General features: G+C 40.3%; 1 protein-coding gene across 5 annotated transcripts in view; it reads right to left on the reverse strand.

The window, feature by feature from the left end:
- Window positions 1-10,762, reverse strand: part of cdh19 (cadherin 19, type 2) — a 93,509-nt gene extending 82,747 nt beyond the window's left edge. For 3 of the 5 annotated variants that reach the window (XM_034166798.1, XM_034166827.1, XM_034166818.1), the window contains exon 1: window positions 10,522-10,762. The gene's annotated coding sequence lies outside the window, so the exon portion shown is untranslated. The remainder of the gene's footprint in view (window positions 1-10,521) is intronic. The other 2 variants (XM_034166843.1, XM_034166835.1) reach the window with 1 other exon arrangement.
- Window positions 10,763-11,997: the final 1,235 nt, after the last annotated feature.

Consider the following 11,997-nt stretch of genomic DNA (forward strand, 5'->3'; position numbering starts at 1 on the left):
ACACTAACCAGCAATGGCTGGATGGCTTGGGTACTGCTGGGATGACTGTGTCAAATGAATGATCACTTTGGGAGACTCAGTTGAGCATCACTTGCATTGTGAGGGATGTTGGCCACGTTGTGCATTCTTTGTGTATGGTCCAACCATGTAGGTTTGTCAGTATGAGATGCTTAGTGTTTGGAAAAGTCCAAGGGGTTGTGTACATTTCACCTGACTACAACAGATAGATCTTTTATTTTTGAGTGGTAGTGATGGACAGGTTGACTCCCTGGGTAGCTGCTATCCAGGACTCAAGGTGTTTCCTTGTAGTGGTGGCCAGTCCATTCTCCCAGATCTAACCTGACCTACAAGGATTACTCATCCCACTTGTCCTAGTAGTATTGTACTGTAAACATCTACTGAAGAGTCAACATCTATGTTTGTTGTTCATTGTTAAAGTCTTTAAAAAGAGTCATGTGGCAACACGGTGCCTTAGCGGTTAGCACTGTTGCGTCACAGCAAGAAGGTCATGGGTTCGATTCCCACCTGTGGCCTTTCTGTGGGGAGTTTGCATGTTCTCCCTGTGTTTGCGTGGGTTTCCTCCGGGTTCTCTGGTTTCCTCCCACATTTAAAGACTTGCAGGTTGGGTGAATTAGAAACTTTAGAATTGTTCAGGTCTCCCTTGCAAAAGAGGCCTTGATCTCAATGAGACTAACCTGGTTAAATAAAGGTTAAATTAAATGTGACTGCTGGTTTGACTAATAGTAAACACGTGTCACATTGTTAGCTTATGAGCGATGTTCACAATGCATTTTATGTTCTGTGGTATTTACCGATTTTGGTTTCCTGCTATTTTTTAGCTGTACTGTGTTCAATAATTCATATGTTTTGGAAGAAATCTACTTTAAAAACTTGTCAAGTGGTTCCACATAATTGTGTTCAGTGACTGCATCAGTATCGCTTTGAAATCAATGGAACATCTGCTTTACTGTCTGCCACTTACCGCCAACATGTGAACGCAGCATATTACAGGGACAATCTATTGCAGGGGTGGGCAATGAGGGCTGAGACACTGCAGGTTTTCCTTGCAACCAATCACCTCAGCAGGTGGGTTGCTGATGAGCTTCTCCCTTGAACATAACCACCTGGTTGTCAATGAAATCACCTGCTGAAACACCTGAACATTAATGAAATCACCTGCTGAGGTGATTGGTAGCAAGGAAAACCTGCAGTGCTTCGGCCCTTCATGGCACATGATTGCCCATCCCTGATCTATTGGGTTTTACTCAAGAATGTTGAATCAACAAAAATCAGTGGTGCTAACCTGCCAAAACACATTCTTGTCAAAATAACACAACAGACTCAATTACACATTACAAAAACTGCATTTGTTGAATAAATGCAATGAAAGATGGTTCTTAAAAACCAGTAATGGTGACATATATATATATATTTTTTTAAAGCAGTAAACAAACTGTCAGGGTAATTTCTAAGACTGATGAAGGTTGTACTTCATTGTTACTTTGAGCGGAAAGTGGATTTTCATGACTCCCAGGATGCTGACACCAATAATTCTCATTCATTCAGTTTTCAAAAATCTATTTCTTGCTAACAAAGTAATTGTCATAGGTGAGAAGAGCACAAAGAGGCTTGATTGCTAAAGAATGTAAAAAAAAGTGAACTTTCCTTTAACTGCATCTATTTACATTCCTAAAAAAAAGTCTTATCAGCAACACTTGCTTTAAAATCACCCTTAAAAAGACAAAACGGCCTTAATTGGCCATTTGGGAAGTGAACAGGGGGCTTGTTTACTGTCAGCTCTGTAAAACAATAAATCTGACGTGTAGTTTCCTAAATCAGAACCCTGAACGAGTCGAGAGACTGAGCAGAAACGGCAAGGGAACGTCGAGTCGACGTGTACGTGTTGGAAGTAATTTGTTTACTTTTATTGCGTGCAGAGGTGGAAATCATTACGGCACGAGCATCATGAGGAACTGCTGACATTTATCAGTGGCGACACTACATCTATAATTTATCTCCTTTCTCTTCCGCTAAAAACAATTAACACTGACAGTTATTACTTAAGAATAAAGCTAATTCCAGAACATTAATATGACCTGTAATTATCCAATCTAAACACCAATGCTCGATTAGCCTGATGAAAAGTCGTTTGAAGGACATGTTTGACATATTGTTTCATAGATTCACAGATCAAAAACTTTTTGCGCTGATAAGGACTTTTATTAAAACAGTAAATATGTATGAATGTGTTGCTGTTGACAGTGCTGCTGCAAAATGTATACCTTTAATGTTTTTAGACACTTGGGTTAGCTATGTAGCTGGAAGATAATAGCTCATTATGCTAGCAGTGATAGAATTTCTAGACTTTTAAGCAAAGGTTATTCCATTGTTGCTTGAGGGCAAAATATGGTAAATGGACTGCATTTATATAGCGCTTTTCCATCTCCATCAGATGCTGAAAGCGCTTTACACACTAATGCCTCGCATTCACCCCAGTGTCAGGGTGCTGCCATACAAGGTGCTCACTACACACCGGGAGCAACTAGGGGATTAAGGAGCTTGCTCAAGGGCCTTTTGTGATTTTCCAGTCAGGCTGGGATTTGAACAAAGAATCCTCTGGTCTCAAGCCCAACGCGTTAACCACTAGACCATCACCTCCCCTTTGGGTATTGCAAAGGCCTCGAGTCCGTCCGCCCACCCAGTCTGTGTGCAGCATAACTCCAGTCCTATTATTGCCACAGTCTTCAAAATCACAGGGAACATTCTTGGGACATGGACTTTGGACAAGTTCAAAGATGACTAACTTTGACCCATTTTTCATTTAAGTTGTCATTTAACCTTTTAACCAGATAAGAAAACCCATTGAGATTAAGACCTCTTTTGCAGGTGGGATCTGCAAAACAATAGATTGTTGCATACTATGCATACTCTACTGGTGGTTGGCTCTCACTGCGGTATTGTATCACTTCCTGTTCCGGAGCACAGCGGTGTTTTTCTGTATCTGTTAGCTGTTTAATCTGCGCAGTTAGATCTAGTTATCTAGATTACGATTTGTTTCCCAGTGTAATCTTTACGTGCCTTAACTAAAGCACTCCTTCTGCTGAATCACCTCTAAATTATTTACACATTATTCACTTTGCGTGTTTTTAGGAATCCGCTAGCTTAGCGTAGCTACTAGCTCTTAGCCGATTTAGCATGGCGGCTTCTCCTGTCTCTCCCGCACTTTTCTGCTCTGGGTGTGAAATGTTTAGTTATTCCTCGGCCTCCTTTAGCACTAACGGTACTTGTAATAAGTGTAGCTTATTCGTAGCTTTGGAGGCCAGGCTGGGCGAATTGGAGACTCGGCTCCGCACCGTGGAAAATTCTACAGCTAGCCAGGCCCCTGTAGTCGGTGCGGACCAAGGTAGCTTAGCCGCCGTTAGTTACCCCTGGCAGATCCCGAGCAGCCGGGAAAGCAGGCTGACTGGGTGACTGTGAGGAGGAAGCGTAGCCCTAAACAGAAGCCCCGTGTACACCGCCAACCCGTTCACATCTCTAACCGTTTTTCCCCACTCGGCGACACACCCGCCGAGGATCAAACTCTGGTTATTGGCGACTCTGTTTTGCGAAATGTGAAGTTAGCGACACCAGCAACCATAGTCAATTGTCTTCCGGGGGCCAGAGCAGGCGACATTGAAGGAAATTTGAAACTGCTGGCTAAGGCTAAGCGTAAATTTGGTAAGATTGTAATTCACGTCGGCAGTAATGACACCCGGTTACGCCAATCGGAGGTCACTAAAATTAACATTAAATCGGTGTGTAACTTTGCAAAAACAATGTCGGACTCTGTAGTTTTCTCTGGGCCCCTCCACAATCGGACCGGGAGTGACATGTTTAGCCGCATGTTCTCCTTGAATTGCTGGCTGGCTGAGTGGTGTCCAAAAAATGAGGTGGGCTTCATAGATAATTGGCAAAGCTTCTGGGGAAAACCTGGTCTTGTTAGGAGAGACGGCATCCATCCCACTTTGGATGGAGCAGCTCTCATTTCTAGAAATCTGGCCAATTTTCTTAAATCCTCCAAACCGTGACTATCCAGGGTTGGGACCAGGAAGCAGAGTTGTAGTCTTACACACCTCTCTGCAGCTTCTCTCCCCCTGCCATCCCCTCATTACCCCATCCCCGTAGAGACGGTGCCTGCTCCCAGACTACCAATAACCAGCAAAAATCTATTTAAGCATAAAAATTCAAAAAGAAAAATAATATAGCACCTTCAACTGCACCACAGACTAAAACAGTTAAATGTGGTCTATTAAACATTAGGTCTCTCTCTTCTAAGTCCCTGTTGGTAAATGATATAATAATTGATCAACATATTGATTTATTCTGCCTTACAGAAACCTGGTTACAGCAGGATGAATATGTTAGTTTAAATGAGTCAACACCCCCGAGTCACACTAACTGTCAGAATGCTCGTAGCACGGGCCGGGGCGGAGGATTAGCAGCAATCTTCCATTCCAGCTTATTAATTAATCAAAAACCCAGACAGAGCTTTAATTCATTTGAAAGCTTGACTCTTAGTCTTGTCCATCCAAATTGGAAGTCCCAAAAAACAGTTTTATTTGTTATTATCTATCGTCCACCTGGTCGTTACTGTGAGTTTCTCTGTGAATTTTCAGACCTTTTGTCTGACTTAGTGCTTAGCTCAGATAAGATATTATAGTGGGCGATTTTAACATCCACGCAGATGCTGAGAATGACAGCCTCAACACTGCATTTAATCTATTATTAGACTCTATTGGCTTTGCTCAAAAGTAAATGAGTCCACCCACCACTTTAATCATATCTTAGATCTTGTTCTGACTTATGGTATGGAAATAGAAGACTTAACAGTATTCCCTGAAAACTCCCTTCTGTCTGATCATTTCTTAATAACATTTACATTTACTCTGATGGACTACCCAGCAGTGGGGAATAAGTTTCATTACACTAGAAGTCTTTCAGAAAGCGCTGTAACTAGGTTTAAGGATATGATTCCTTCTTTATGTTCTCTAATGCCATATACCAACACAGTGCAGAGTAGCTACCTAAACTCTGTAAGTGAGATAGAGTATCTCGTCAATAGTTTTACATCCTCATTGAAGACAACTTTGGATGCTGTAGCTCCTCTAAAAAAGAGAGCTTTAAATCAGAAGTGCCTGACTCCGTGGTATAACTCACAAACTCATAGCTTAAAGCAGATAACCCGTAAGTTGGAGAGGAAATGGCGTCTCACTAATTTAGAAGATCTTCACTTAGCCTGGAAAAAGAGTCTGTTGCTCTATAAAAAAAGCCCTCCGTAAAGCTAGGACATCTTTCTACTCATCACTATTGAAGAAAATAAGAACAACCCCAGGTTTCTTTTCAGCACTGTAGCCAGGCTGACAAAGAGTCAGAGCTCTATTGAGCTGAGTATTCCATTAACTTTAACTAGTAATGACTTCATGACTTTCTTTGCTAACAAAATTTTAACTATTAGAGAAAAAATTACTCATAACCATCCCAAAGACGTATCGTTATCTTTGGCTGCTTTCAGTGATGCCGGTATTTGGTTAGACTCTTTCTCTCCGATTGTTCTGTCTGAGTTATTTTCATTAGTTACTTCATCCAAACCATCAACATGTTTATTAGACCCCATTCCTACCAGGCTGCTCAAGGAAGCCCTACCATTATTTAATGCTTTGATCTTAAATATGATCAATCTATCTTTGTTAGTTGGCTATGTACCACAGGCTTTTAAGGTGGCAGTAATTAAACCATTACTTAAAAAGCCATCACTTGACCCAGCTATCTTAGCTAATTATAGGCCAATCTCCAACCTTCCTTTTCTCTCAAAAATTCTTGAAAGGGTAGTTGTAAAACAGCTAACTGATCATCTGCAGAGGAATGGTCTATTTGAAGAGTTTCAGTCAGGTTTTAGAATTCATCATAGTACAGAAACAGCATTAGTGAAGGTTACAAATGATCTTCTTATGGCCTCGGACAGTGGACTCATCTCTGTGCTTGTTCTGTAAGACCTCAGTGCTGCTTTTGATACTGTTGACCATAAAATTTTATTACAGAGATTAGAGCATGCCATAGGTATTAAAGGCACTGCGCTGCGGTGGTTTGAATCATATTTGTCTAATAGATTACAATTTGTTCATGTAAATGGGGAATCTTCTTCACAGACTAAAGTTAATTATGGAGTTCCTCAAGGTTCTGTGCTAGGACCAATTTTATTCACTTTATACATGCTTCCCTTAGGCAGTATTATTAGACGGTATTGCTTAAATTTTCATTGTTACACAGATGATACCCAGCTTTATCTATCCATGAAGCCAGAGGACACACACCAATTAGCTAAACTGCAGGATTGTCTTACAGACATAAAGACATGGATGACCTCTAATTTCCTGCTTTTAAACTCAGATAAAACTGAAGTTATTGTACTTGGCCCCACAAATCTTAGAAACATGGTGTCTAACCAGATCCTTACTCTGGATGGCGTTACCCTGACCTCTAGTAATACTGTGAGAAATCTTGGAGTCATTTTTGATCAGGATATGTCATTCAAAGCGCATATTAAACAAATATGTAGGACTGCTTTTTTGCATTTACGCAATATCTCTAAAATCAGAAAGGTCTTGTCTCAGAGTGATGCTGAAAAACTAATTCATGCATTTATTTCCTCTAGGCTGGACTATTGTAATTCATTATTATCAGGTTGTCCTAAAAGTTCCCTAAAAAGCCTTCAGTTAATTCAAAATGCTGCAGCTAGAGTACTGACGGGGACTAGAAGGAGAGAGCATATCTCACCCATATTGGCCTCTCTTCATTGGCTTCCTGTTAATTCTAGAATAGAATTTAAAATTCTTCTTCTTACTTATAAGGTTTTGAATAATCAGGTCCCATCTTATCTTAGGGACCTCGTAGTACCATATCACCCCAATAGAGGGCTTCACTCTCAGACTGCAGGCTTACTTGTAGTTCCTAGGGTTTGTAAGAGTAGAATGGGAGGCAGAGCCTTCAGCTTTCAGGCTCCTCTCCTGTGGAACCAGCACCCAATTCAGATCAGGGAGACAGACACCCTCTCTACTTTTAAGATTAGGCTTAAAACTTTCCTTTTTGCTAAAGCTTATAGTTAGGGCTGGATCAGGTGACCCTGAACCATCCCTTAGTTATGCTGCTATAGACGTAGACTGCTGGGGGGTTCCCATGATGCACTGTTTCTTTCTCTTTTTGCTCTGTATGCACCACTCTGCATTTAATCATTAGTGATCGATCTCTGCTCCCCTCCACAGCATGTCTTTTTCCTTGTTCTCTCCCTCAGCCCCAACCAGTCCCAGCAGAAGACTGCCCCTCCCTGAGCCTGGTTCTGCTGGAGGTTTCTTCCTGTTAAAAGGGAGTTTTTCCTTCCCACTGTAGCCAAGTGCTTGCTCACAGGGGGTCGTTTTGACCGTTGGGGTTTTACATAATTATTGTATGGCCTTGCCTTACAATATAAAGTGCCTTGGGGCAACTGTTTGTTGTGATTTGGCGCTATATAAAAAAATTGATTGATTGATTGATTGATTGATCTGGCCAAGAAGGCAACAGCACACACCAACAGGCAAAGCAATAATAAAACGATAATAAAAACAACACATCCACTATAAAATACAAACACAAGCAGCTAACCTATGGACACAATAATTATTTTAATTAACAATGCAAGCTCCAGCACAATAAAACTCATACTCTAAGACAGGGTTTAAGACAGACACATTGTCCAAAAGATCTCTGTTCCGTAACAAGGCTCTCAACCTGGCAAGTGATTTTCTCTTTAGCAGTTTAGGATTATGATTAAGGAGATTTTTTTATGAAGTGCATCAATCAGATGTCTTTCATAGTAACAGAATTCCAATATATTCCAATTCCAATATTGTCATGATCCAGTTCGGGTATTTTCCGCCTTTGTATACTAAGTGGAACACATGCACAAGGTTCAAAGTTCATTATTCATTCGACAGAAATTTGGATCTTGGAATGTTTGACACAAAACATTTAATAAACCAATGATAAAACACTGGCAAACAAAGTAAAACTGTAGCTGTGATCATGTTGACCACTGACACAGTAGGCATGTGAGTTGTGTTACTTGTGCCAAGCAAATATCCAGCAAAGTGTTTGTGTGAAATATCTGCAGATTTTAGCTGGAGTCCTTCTAGTGGTCTATGTTCATGAACTGTGTTTGTTACTGTTTTTTTTTTTTTTTTTTTGGCGATTGAAGGTCTACCGTGTTTCTTTGTCTCCATGAAACTACCACTAGCATATGCAGCACAGCGTCGCCTTACCCCCAAAGGTGTAATTTTTACCTTTGTAGGTTACAATTCAAAAATATTTTTCTATATAAAGCACATTTTGAGCATACTGATGATATAAGATTGTGAATCCCATATTTGAATACTAAGCAATAAAATAATACTGGTAATAAAATTACATTTTATGATTGAATTCATGAAAGACAAGCCAAAGGCTTTCTCACTTTACAGTGTGCAGCCCAAATACCTCATAGATGATGATGGACGATGTATCTTAAACACCCAATTTTCGGGTCTATGAGATGCATCTGTGCTTCTTGTGTCACTTAAAATGGAAAGGAACTTCTGTTTGTTAATCTCACCACAATGAATTTAAAATTGGCCCATTCGAAGCCTAAATTTTGCTTCTAACAAGGTAACCGTTACATGCAGGAACAACTGTGGGATGTTGAGGATGCCTCCTGTGTGCCTGGGTGCAATTTGGTGGGGGATAGGGGGGAGATGCCCCCCCCCCCACCTTTTCAACTGGGGGGACAGAATATGGTATGTCCCCCCCATCTTCTGACATATATGTGTGTACTTGAAACATGCTATGTCAGTCTTATGTGCAAAACCATGTCAGAATAGTATCTTTGTTTCTGCAAGTTTGTATTTTTAGCAGCATTGACTTGTTTACACCTATTTCTTGTTTGTCACATTCGGAATTTTCTGGGACTGCATTTGCCCAGATTTGAAACCAAAAATAGTTGCCTCTAGGGACTAGTGTCTACACATAAGTATCAATGGACCATATGCTAATTTACTAAATTCTGAAAGTTAGAAAAGGAAATCATAAAAGCTATCTGCGACCTCAAAAAGCCCATCTGCAATTATTGCTTGATCTCCAAAATCAGTCTATGCAAGCGAAATTATGTTCAGTATGAGTGTTGTCATTAGTGCCACTTTGAAAATGAAATTCATGATAAGTAATTTATCCTAATCTTATGATCTGTTGTTTTTTCAAACTTATGCAAAAACAAATCTTGAGGAAAAAAATACAGTATATGATAGTTAATAATTATTAAGAGCCTGTTCTTTCATATTTATGAATACATTTTACCACATTGCAGTTGTTTTTTTAATGAGAACTCAACCTATCGTTCTACACATGTGGTGATACCTTATTTACACCAGGATGTTAATAAAATCAATGCTGGCTATTCTCAGAATAAAGTACTTATATCCACAGTTTCAAATTGCATAAGTCAAATGGTGTCCACTTTATGGTCTTCTCAAAACATTAAAATTACTGTTCTGGATGCTCAGAATGCATCTGAGCTTATCTAGAAACCGCTGGCTTCTGGGGGGCTAAAGCGGCCCCCAGACCCCCGGCCTATGGACTTCAGCCCTGCGGGCCTCACACTTTGCCCCCCCCATTTCTAGTTCTGAATTGCGCCCTTGCCTGTGTGCAAGTCCTGCCAAACCTTCCAAGAGCGTGACATCATTGTCCCCTGCTGCCATTTTTAAATTGAACATTAGCCAGTATTTCTGTCATGATTAGTCAGTTATTTATAGTTTTTTTTTTTTTTTTTTTGCTTTAAAGGGGAATTATAGATATCCCACTTAAGGAATTCTGCTTGTATGTGACTCAGATGTGGAGTCACCACCAGGGGTGCCAGTGAACTCGCACTCTGATTATTTTCTGAATGATGTATGATGTTTCCCGTTGCCTTTTATTATCATCAAAGGATACCTGCTGTTCCACAATATTAAGAAATGAACAAATCATCAAACAACACATTTCACATGAAATACATTCAAAACATGAATTGCAAGAAAATTCTGCAAACTGTCTCCAAATTCAAATTTGTTGTAAATAATATTTGTGTATATACAAAAAAATGCATTTTCTTTTCAAAGGTTGTTCTGGATTGAGAATTTGTGTTTGGTGTTTGATGTTTTAATGAATAGGCTACATTTTGACAATTAAATCAAATTTTACATGGCATTTCTATCATGATTTATATTAAAATACCATCAGGACTTCAGTTAACCAACTCAGAAACAAGTTATGAAAGAAAATAACTTTTTAAATCAGCTGACAAATGAAAGAACACCTGGATTAATTTGGTATTAATTGTACACAATTACCTTAATACATTTCAGGAAAGGGAGAAAAATGTAAAGCTTTGCATTAAAACACACGTTCCATCAGTGCTATTGATCCTTCCACAGGCGCACCCACCTGTTGGCGTGACTCCACTCTTGCCAGTCACCAACCACTGTCACGACACATAATCACCGCATGTACGAAAACCTGCTGAGGAGAAACCTGTTGGTACAGGAGCACAGCTCAGTCGCCACAACGACAGAAGCAAATGCAGTTCTCACAATGTGTAATTCCCCCGCTGACGACTTCTCCTTTTCTTGGTCTTCTCTCCCCTTTTCTATCCTTCTCAAACTTCCTGTCAAAGAACAAACACAGGCTCTATTGTCTGCGCTCACATCTGAACACTGGGGAACACTCAGGGCCTTCATCTCCATGCAAATAGTCACAGCCCAGACTTACAAATGGATTTCTATGTTTTTGCCCTCTACGGGTTTTTTTTTTCTTTCTCTCTATTCCTGTGAACAATCCAGGCCTTATTATAGTCGAGCTGGCATTCATGTGCCGCGTTGACATTCAGACCGCACTGTTCCTGCTCACCACGTCCTGATACGGCCACGTTTAGAACCTGACCTCTCACGACACCGTCTTGCAAAAATCAGTCAGATTTTGGGAGGTCCAACGTTCTCTTTCACTCTAGTCGCTCCAGTTGCTACGAGTTAGCTTGCCATTGAAGCTATTGTTGATTTGACAACCAAATAACCTTTTTCATGAAGTGGATGCGGGTGTATATTATTGTTCTGAAATACCGTTTTCACACGCTGACCTCCCAGGCCTAATTACATCCCCAAACAATGCTAATAGATTCCATCATTAGCGGGCCTAGATTGCATTACTGGCTAAAATGTCTCCAGCCTTCCCTCCAAACCTGTGACAGGGTGGAATTTATTTCGGAGACAGAGATTAGTTCTCCCTGTGAACCCTATGGCTCCTATTCTGATTCCATATCAAACGGAGAAATGTCAGGACGTGCACTGTGACATTTAAAACCCCCGTTGTAGACCTTGTCTAATTGAGCCTTCCTCATTATAATGATGGAGTGCAGACCGACCACTGCAAAAGAACATCTGAGATGAAAGCTGCCAGCAAAAATAATTTACATTCCAGCTCGTCTCTCGTCTCCAAACACGGGAGTGAATCAGACTATTTTTCAGTCTCCAGGGACAGTTCAGGGTCACCAAATAATGGGCACCCAGTAATGTTCAGTATATTTGAAAGAAGGTAATAGTGAGTCTGGTTGTGTCAGCGTTCACCATTACGTCATGATGTATGGAAAAAAAACAGTAACTGTGATATTTTGCTTACTTATGGCAAGCTGGTTAGGATTCTCATTATGGATATCGACAATCCTTTAATACAGATCTCTGCAAGTTGAATTGTGGTTTTTTACCTTTGTAATATATTAGTATATTTCATGAAACGGGGGGAACGTACACTTGATATTTGTTGGGATATTTCAAATTCAGACCATTTTCGTGTGTGTGTGTGTCTGTGTGTGTTTGGGTGGAGTGCCAGTCCTACCTTTAGATTTAGATTTTGCATGTTGTCTGCAAA

The sequence above is a fragment of the Thalassophryne amazonica genome, chromosome 1 (genome assembly GCF_902500255.1).
Source record: "Thalassophryne amazonica chromosome 1, fThaAma1.1, whole genome shotgun sequence".
Lineage (NCBI taxonomy): Eukaryota > Metazoa > Chordata > Actinopteri > Batrachoidiformes > Batrachoididae > Thalassophryne > Thalassophryne amazonica.